Genomic DNA, 8,514 nt, shown 5'->3' on the forward strand with positions numbered 1-8,514 from the left:
GTCAAAGGGTTCCTGCCTGAGTAGAAGTCCCCCAGCGTCAGGGATTTCCAGCCCCCCAATGTGTCCAGAAATTAGGCAGCTTCCCGGTGTGAAGTCTTTTATGAGCCATTGGCGTGAGTGGACCTCCCCCTGGTTGTACTTTCTTACCCCGTAACGCTTTATCCCAGTAAAAGAGGGTGGATTTTGTAGTGTCTAGCAGTGTACCCCCCGCTCCCCTGTGTTTTGGTGTCAGAAAATCTAGATTCTCCAAAGGAATGTTGGTTGCATCCCTTTCTGTTACTATTCCCATTCAAGTTCTCCGGTGGGGCCCATTGGAGCATCGGGCCACCTGTGCAGCCAGTAGGTATCGATTCTGGGACCCTCGAGCCCCTTAGTGCGGGAGGTCAGAACAAAACCTTTCTGGGCACCCCAGGTTTTTTTCTTCCCCAAATGAAATGCATGATCTCCCTCTGCAAGTTTTCGATTGCTAGGATTAGGATACGAATCAGGAGTGAGCTCACTACGTATAGGACCCTTGGCAGTAAGGACATTTCTATGGCTGTTATGCATGCAAACCACGAATATCCCTGCATATCCCACCTCTTAAGGTCCTCTGTTAAGGAATTCAATAGTCCCGGAATGTTAGCCCCATATAGCCTCTCATATGTAGGTAGGTGTTAGATTCACCCACAGATACTCCATTACGGTCTGTTCCCATATTAACGGGTAGCGTTTGCCCCATTCAGCTACCTACCTACCCAGGGTCCTCCGTGATATTGAGCACTTTTGATTTAGTGTCGGTGATATAGAATCCTGGGACCCTTGCAGTTTTTTAATGTGCTTGTTCTTTAGGAACAGCTGGATATCATTAGCATATAATGCTATTTTTTGTGTGCTGCTTGCTGCCGTGGTTACCCCCTGAATCCTCTGATCCTCCCCAACTGCCTGCGCCAACAGCTCCATGGCGAATATTAGTGGGGATAATGGGCATCCCTGGCGGGTCCCTTTCCGTATGGGGATGCTATCCAAGAGCTGCCCATTGACCAGTAGCCTAGTAGTCGGGTTACGGTAATTGGCCAGAACCATGCAGGAGAAAATCTTTTCCAGTGTTAACTGTAGGAAATTCCAGTCCAGGCTATCAAAGGCCCTGGTGGCATCCAAAGCCAACATGGACCCATTTTGTCCGGTCTTTCGGCCCCAAGATATAACATTCATAGCCCTTCGGATATTGTCCTTCGGATGGCGCCCTACTACAAAACTCGCCTGATCCGGGTGAATAATCCCCGGTAGAATTACCGCCAATCTCTGTGCCAGTAGCTTTGTGTATCATTTTGCATCTCCATTAAGTAGCAAGATAGGGCTATAGTTTGTCAGGTCCTTACTGGGTTTTCACAATAGCACTGTGGCGGAGGGACCCATATCTTTAGCGATTAGTCCCGTATCCCTTATGTGGTTGAAGAGTTTGGTTAAGGGGCCCACAAATATGACCCAAAGGCTTTGAAGTATCCGTTCCCAAACCTGTCTGGGCCCCGAGTCTTATTACTCACCATGGATCCTATGGCACACCCCACCTCCTACTCTGTTATCAGAGCTTCAAGCGCTAGTCTATCCGCCTCCGATATCGGTGGCAGGGGTACCTTTCCCAAGAATTCCTGTTGCGTTTCCTCATCTAGGTTTTCGTCAGCTAGGTTTCTTGAGAAGAATGAGTGCATGATCTCAGCTCTTTCGGCTTCTCCTCTTTTCAAGTCACCCGCTATGTTTTTGAGTTGACTAATGTAGTTTTTGGACTTCTGTTTTCTTAATTTAGCCACCAGGAACAGATTGGCTCTGTCCCCCTTCATATAGTAGGTTTATTTTGTTTGTAGGAGGAGTTGCGCAAATCTATCCGTGAGGTGTGCCTCTAGTTTCGCCCTCGTTTTCATAATTTCTCGCCAGGCTTTTTGTGATCCCTTTGCTGTATGCTGCGCCTCGGCATTTCCAACCTCCCTCTCCAGCCTTTGTTTCACAATTTCCTTTTCTTTTCTCTCAGGAAGTTTGCAGTTTGGGCAATGCATTCTCCCCGCATTACTGCCTTACTGGCATCCCATATTGTACCCCAGTCTAGCCCTGGTTTATCGTTTTCCTTAAAGTAGTTCTGCAAGGTTGTTTCCATGTGTGTCCTAAGGGCTAGATCCCTGGATATCAATTTGTTTAATCGTCTGGGATTTTGGGACTGGGGGTGATATGATCCGGTCTGCCTGGAGCGAGACTGGTGCCTGGTCTGTCAAATATCTTACCCCTATCTCCAGCCCAGTGACTTGTCGGATGAATGTGTCCGAGACCAATATCAAGTCTATACGTGAAATGCCCCTGTGCTCTGCTGAGTAATGTGTCTATGATTTATCCTGTGGGTGGTTAAACTGCCAGGTTTCTATGAGGTGTAATTCTCGGAGAAAGCATGCTAGTGCCTGCCTACATTTGTTGTCATTAGGGGTGGTTGGTTTTGTCCATTGAGGCTTCCATCACATAATTCCCCCCCCCTCCAACTAGGACCTGTCCTATACACCACTCCGCCAATTTAGCTAGAAAGCCCATCAGGAATTGGTCTTGTTTTTTCATTGGGAGCATATATCGCAATCAGGGTTACCTGCTGGTCCATCAGTTGCCCTCCCAACACCAAGTAACGTCCGTCTGGGTCTCAATATATTGTTTCTCAAACTGTACCCCTTTTGCAATCAATATACCCACTCCCCTTTTCTTATTGACACTTGATGCCAGATATTGTATAGGAAAGGCCCTATGTTTTAGCCGAAGTTCGTCCCCTGGGAGTAAGTGCGTCTCCTGTATTTACACCACTGAGGCCTGCATTTCTGTCAGCCACCTCATAATCGACCTTCTCTTAATCAGTGAATTCAGAACCTCTGTATTCAATGTGATATATTTCAAGTCAGCCATAGTCTGTACTTTCTTTGGTAGTATACATTGAGGCCCTGACCTACTCCCTTCCCTAGTACTGTAAAAGCGTTTTGTGTATCACCTCACTCTTTTTTTTGGTTTAAAACAAAATCCCCCAACTTTAAACCCCAACATAATAACAGAAATGTACTAGTGTACTAATGTATTTCACTGGGTCTTGATTCCCACCGGGATATGTAGGGTCCGGTTCCCACCCTCGCCCGCCTCCCCCCATCCCCATTGTTAAATCTTGGTTGGACCAAATTATTCCATGGCAACACCTGTATTGAGATCGGGTCAGTCCCTTATTAATCGGCCCCTCTTACTTTTGTTTTCTCCTTCAATCAGGTCAGTTTATATAACTGTGTTTATATAACTGTGTCTCTTCCGAACTTGTCTTGACCCCTTTTCCCTCCCAATCAGTCTATTCAAGTGTGGTCTGTATTTTTAGCCTCCTTACTTCTTCCTTCTTCCTTTTGGAAGCGGGCGTCCTAACCTCCATTTCCCTTTCCCCGATTGTGCTGTTGCTGGCAAGTTGACTTTCGGTTCTATCCTGGTCACCGATTCCTGTGTCTCTGTCTTCTCTCATCAGCTCTGTCATTTCTTCCTCTTTGGAGAGTTTGTGTATGTAACGCTTACCTTCTACCTTGCAGGAGCATGGGGAGCCTCTATTGTCTCCCATGGTCTCGCTGTGCTGGTCTCGCTAGGCTGAAATACCACCACCCTGCGTGCTGGAGTGCAATGCGGTCTGGTACCTGTTGTGGGCATGCTAATAAAGCACTTAAGAGGATTTCAAGTGGCTTAGAATGTGTAACCAAGAATTGTGTGACAGATTAGAATATGGGCAAGGAATGTTAGGTCTGTAATGTTTTGTAAGAGTTCAGTTGTATATAAGATAATAAAGAAGAAGTAATACATGAATAGATCTCTGAAGTATATATATAAAGAAATATAACATTTGGCGATGAGGAGAACAATAACTAATACAGATGAAGAGGAGATAAAAGGACAATAAGAAATACTGCGATTTCGGGAAATGTAGTAGAAGCAATGAAAAGAGGTATAGTCACATTAAGATAATAAGGAACAAAAGAAAGAACACCCTGGAACAACAGCTAAATAAAGAGGAAATTAACAAACATATGAAGAGTCTGGCTGCAGCGTGGAGGCAAATATAAATGGAATGCTGGTGGAGGCCAAGAAAACAAAGACACAATTGGCAAGGAGCGCAGCGTAATTATAGTCAAGGAGCATTTAATATGACAGTCACTCCGAGTAGAAGTTTAAAATATCAAATAACATAATTGACAATAATACGCAGGCTACTAAAATGAGGCATTTTTTGAAAGTCGGAACGCAACCGAACATTACTTACCGAAGCACAAGGCACGGCGTAATACAAAAGAGGGGACACTGTGACATCGTTGAAACACTTAGAGAAAAGGACCTCAAAGCGGAAAATAACGTGCAACCATAGTTGCAAGTTGTTTGTTATAGCACGAGCATACAAGAGTGGAGACATTAGAGAAAAGGGCCCACCAAAATGTAAAACAAGTGCCGTGGCCATCTTAAGAGGAGGGTGTTGTCAAGACAACCAATGCAAAATGCATAAATAAAACCACGGTATATTACTCGAAGCGAGATAACACAGGAAAATAATTAAAACAAATATTACAGCGAGTTACCAGTAAAGAAATATAGATAGAAGGGACAAATGCAAAATACATTGCAATGCATAAATATAATACATGATTGTAAGAAGGTGTGAATATAAGTGTGCAAGTGGAACTCAGTAAAGTTGAAAACATTTCTCAGAATACAGAAATCGCCTTAGTTACTGAACATGACGACAGAACAGAAGGAGAATAAATGAAGTATGAAATGTGAACATGACAATTGTGGCGATTCAGTGCAATTCTATAAAAGCAACAGCATAAATGATAGTACACCACTGCATGAATTTTACAAAAGGAGTGAGAGAATATAGGGCAGTGGCAAGTCCTTAATGAAAGTTTAGAAATTAAAATTCACAAATACATTCAGATCAATAACATGAAATGAAAGAAAGAAGTTAAAAGGAACTTACAAAAATATAAATAAATATAATAGTTCAACTGACAAACAGCAACACGAGGAAAATAGAAACATAAGATACAAATTTGTCATGAAACAAGACTGAAACTGATACTGCAAAGAAAATATAAAGACATAAAACAAAATGTCTTCTGAAAATGCAAATGTGGATACAAACACAATTTCTACTCAAGGTGTGTCTGGAATGTTAATGCCCATAAATCCAATCAGTTACTTAAGGCGTCCAAACCCTTTCAGTTTGGAACCTCGAGAGGATCAAGGTCAAAGATGGCAAGATTGGTTAGATGGTTTTGAGCAATTCTTGAGGGCAGTTGGAAATCAAAATGCCATAAATAAAGTGGACATTTTTATAAATTTGGTTGGTCAAGAATTAACCAGTGTAATCAAAACGATACCTCAAGAGGAGAAAGAAACATATCAGCTTATGATAGCAGCAATTAGAAGTAAACTGATAATTCCACCGAACAAGGACTTTGAGAGGTACATATTCAATCAATGTACACAAGGTCTCAATGAGACTATTGCACAGTTTGCATTAAGATTACAACGGAAAGCAACATATTGTGATTTTGCAATGACAATGAGGCCATGAGATTGAGAATTATCGAAGGATGTGCGTCATCCCAGTTCAGGAAACATCTACTAAAGAAATCGCTTCCGTTAAAAGGAGTGCTAGAATTAGCAAGAGTATATGAGAGAGTGGATACTCAAGCTGCGAATATAGAAAACCCAAAAAGTCTGCATACTGTTGCGGCGATAGGACAAAATACTCAATGGCTGAAAAGATATGACAGTGGATCATCTGGAACAACATATCGTCAGGATGGTTGGAACAGTTTTCACAGAAGTCCATTGGAAAGACAGTGCTACAGATGTGGTTTTGAATTTCCACATAAAGGTCAATGTCCGGCCATGGGTCAATTGTGTTTGAGATGTGGACAAGAAAATCATTTTCAGACAATGTGTCGAGAAAGGATGATGACACCTGCATATAGACATAACACATCAATAGTGATAAACAGGATATATGATGGTCAGAGAAATTTCAATGTGAGACCATGTCCAGAAAAAGAAGTAACAAGATCAAGTGGAATACCTGGAGTGAATCAACAAGCTCAACAGCCAGGATTTGTTAGAGCAATAGATAATCTACAAATAGGATCGTCTGAGCAGAGACGTTTTGACCAGAATCAAGATGTGAAACTATCCCAAATTCAGAGTCAAGAAGAAACACAGATTGTAGATCCATATGAAAACCTGCCAGTAGGAAAAGAAAATGTCAATAAAGACCAATATCAATAGCAAGAATATGATAGATACAGTAAAGAATACATGAGACTGATCTATAATAATGAAGATGATAAAGTGGCCATAAAAGTAACTGTGAATTTGGGAGGAAAAGATATACCATTTCTAGTTGACACTGGTGCAACGGTAAATGTAATGAGTGAGAGAGCCTATGAAAGGATTTCAACATTATATCCTTTAAGGCCGTCAAGGGCTCAAATATATCAATGGGGTGCTAAACAACAACTATTATCAAAAGGTCAATTTCAGTGTGACTTGATTCATAATGGAAAGTGTGTATCAGTTAACAAGCATGTTATAAATACTCCAACTGTGGGTCGATGCCTTATCAGTTGCAAAACTGCGACGGAGCTCCAGCTCATTGATGTCAAATATAACCAAACAGAAAAAATACAAGGGTTTCCATCAAAGCGTCATCATAAAGTATGCGCCATGGAAAAAGAGATACTAGACTTGGAAAAGATTAAGGAGAGGTTTCCCAAGTTATTTCAAGGGGTTGGAAAACTGAAGGACAGTGTAATACAATTACATATTGATAACTCAGTTTGTCTGGTCCCTCAGCATCCAGGAAGAATTGGTTTTCATTTGCAAGCCAAAGTGTCTCAAGAGTTACAACAACTAATCGAAAATGACATTATTGAAAAGGTTGAAGGAGGACCTACACCATGGGTAGCTCTGTTGGTGGTAGTACCTAAAGCAGACGGTCGTCTTCGTTTATGCGTGGACATGAGGATCCCGAATATGGCCATACAGAGAGAGCGTCACCCAGGACCTAGTATCGAAGACATGATCATTCGTCTGAATCAGGCCACCAGGTTCACGAAATTGGACTTAAACGAAGGATACCATCAGTTGGTAAATGATCAAAATTCAAGGCCAATAACAACTTTTACGACTCATGAATGGTTGTTTAGATACAAGAGACTGAGCTTTGGGATTTCATCTGCAGCTGAAATATTTCAGGAAACAATAAGAAGAGTTATTGCACAGTAAAGCATGCATTCAATTACAGTGATGACATACTGATATATGTTGTGGATCAAAATCAACATGATGAGGCATTAGACCATGTATGCCAAATTCTTCAGGATACTTGATCAACATTAAATGCTCCAAAATGTGAAATAAACAAAAGTAGTTTACGATTTTTTGGGCATATATTCTCAAGGAATGGGATCAAAGCGGACCCAGATAAAGTGAGTACTAGTTTGGAGTTGGATCCTCCCAAGGATGTGGCGGAAGTGAGATCATTTTTGGGGATGACTGGGTACTCTGCAAGGTATTTGCCCAATTATGCAACGATGACTGACGCTCTGAGACAATTGTTGAAGAAGGAGGTAGTATTAGGAACTTTTTGAATTAATAAAAAAGGAATTAGCCAGTGAAAGACAATTGGAGTATTTCAATCCAGAATGGGAAACTGAAATCACTGTGGATGCAAGTCCAGTGGGTCTGGGGGCCATTTTAGCACAAACTGAGCCCGGAGAAGACAAGGTCAGACATGTTGTGGCGTATGCAAGCAGAGCCCTGAGTAAAATTGAACAGGCATATTCCCAAGCTGACAGGGAGAGTTTAGCAGAAGTATGGGCTTTTGAAAAATGTAATCATTTTATAATTGGAAAACCGTTTACTTTGATAACAGATCACCAAGCTCTCCTGGCTCTATTTGGAAATCCTAGAACTAAGATGCATCCAAGGATTGAACGATGGGGAATTCGTTTACAGGAATATGACTATAACATTATTCAGAAACCAGGGAAAGAAGCTAATCCTGTGGATTATTTATCGAGACATCCAAAAGGAGGATATTAAAACAAAATGCAAGAGGAGGCTGAAGAATTTTTGTCATATTTATCACTGAATGCATTACCATCTGCTGTCAAGAAGGAAATATTTGCTGAAAAGAATAATGCAGATCCTACAATTCAGATGGCAATTCAATTTACAAAAGCTGGTAAATGGAAAAGTTGGAGTAAGGATCAAGTTATGAAAGAAGGAGTAGAACTGAGCGATCTGGAAAGGATAGTCAGAATAAGTAGCGAACTGTCAGTAACAGTCCAAGGAATATTGTTGAGAGGAAATAGGGGAGTAGCTCCTAAAAGTTTAAGGAAAATACTTGTAATGTTAGCGCATGAAGGTCACTGAGGAGTTGCAAATACAAAGAAAATTCTTCGAAGTCAAGTATGGTTTCCATACATG

This window comes from Ambystoma mexicanum, chromosome 13 (genome assembly GCF_040938575.1).
Source record: "Ambystoma mexicanum isolate Mex_15411 chromosome 13, UKY_AmexF1_1, whole genome shotgun sequence".
Classification (NCBI taxonomy): Eukaryota; Metazoa; Chordata; class Amphibia; order Caudata; family Ambystomatidae; genus Ambystoma; species Ambystoma mexicanum.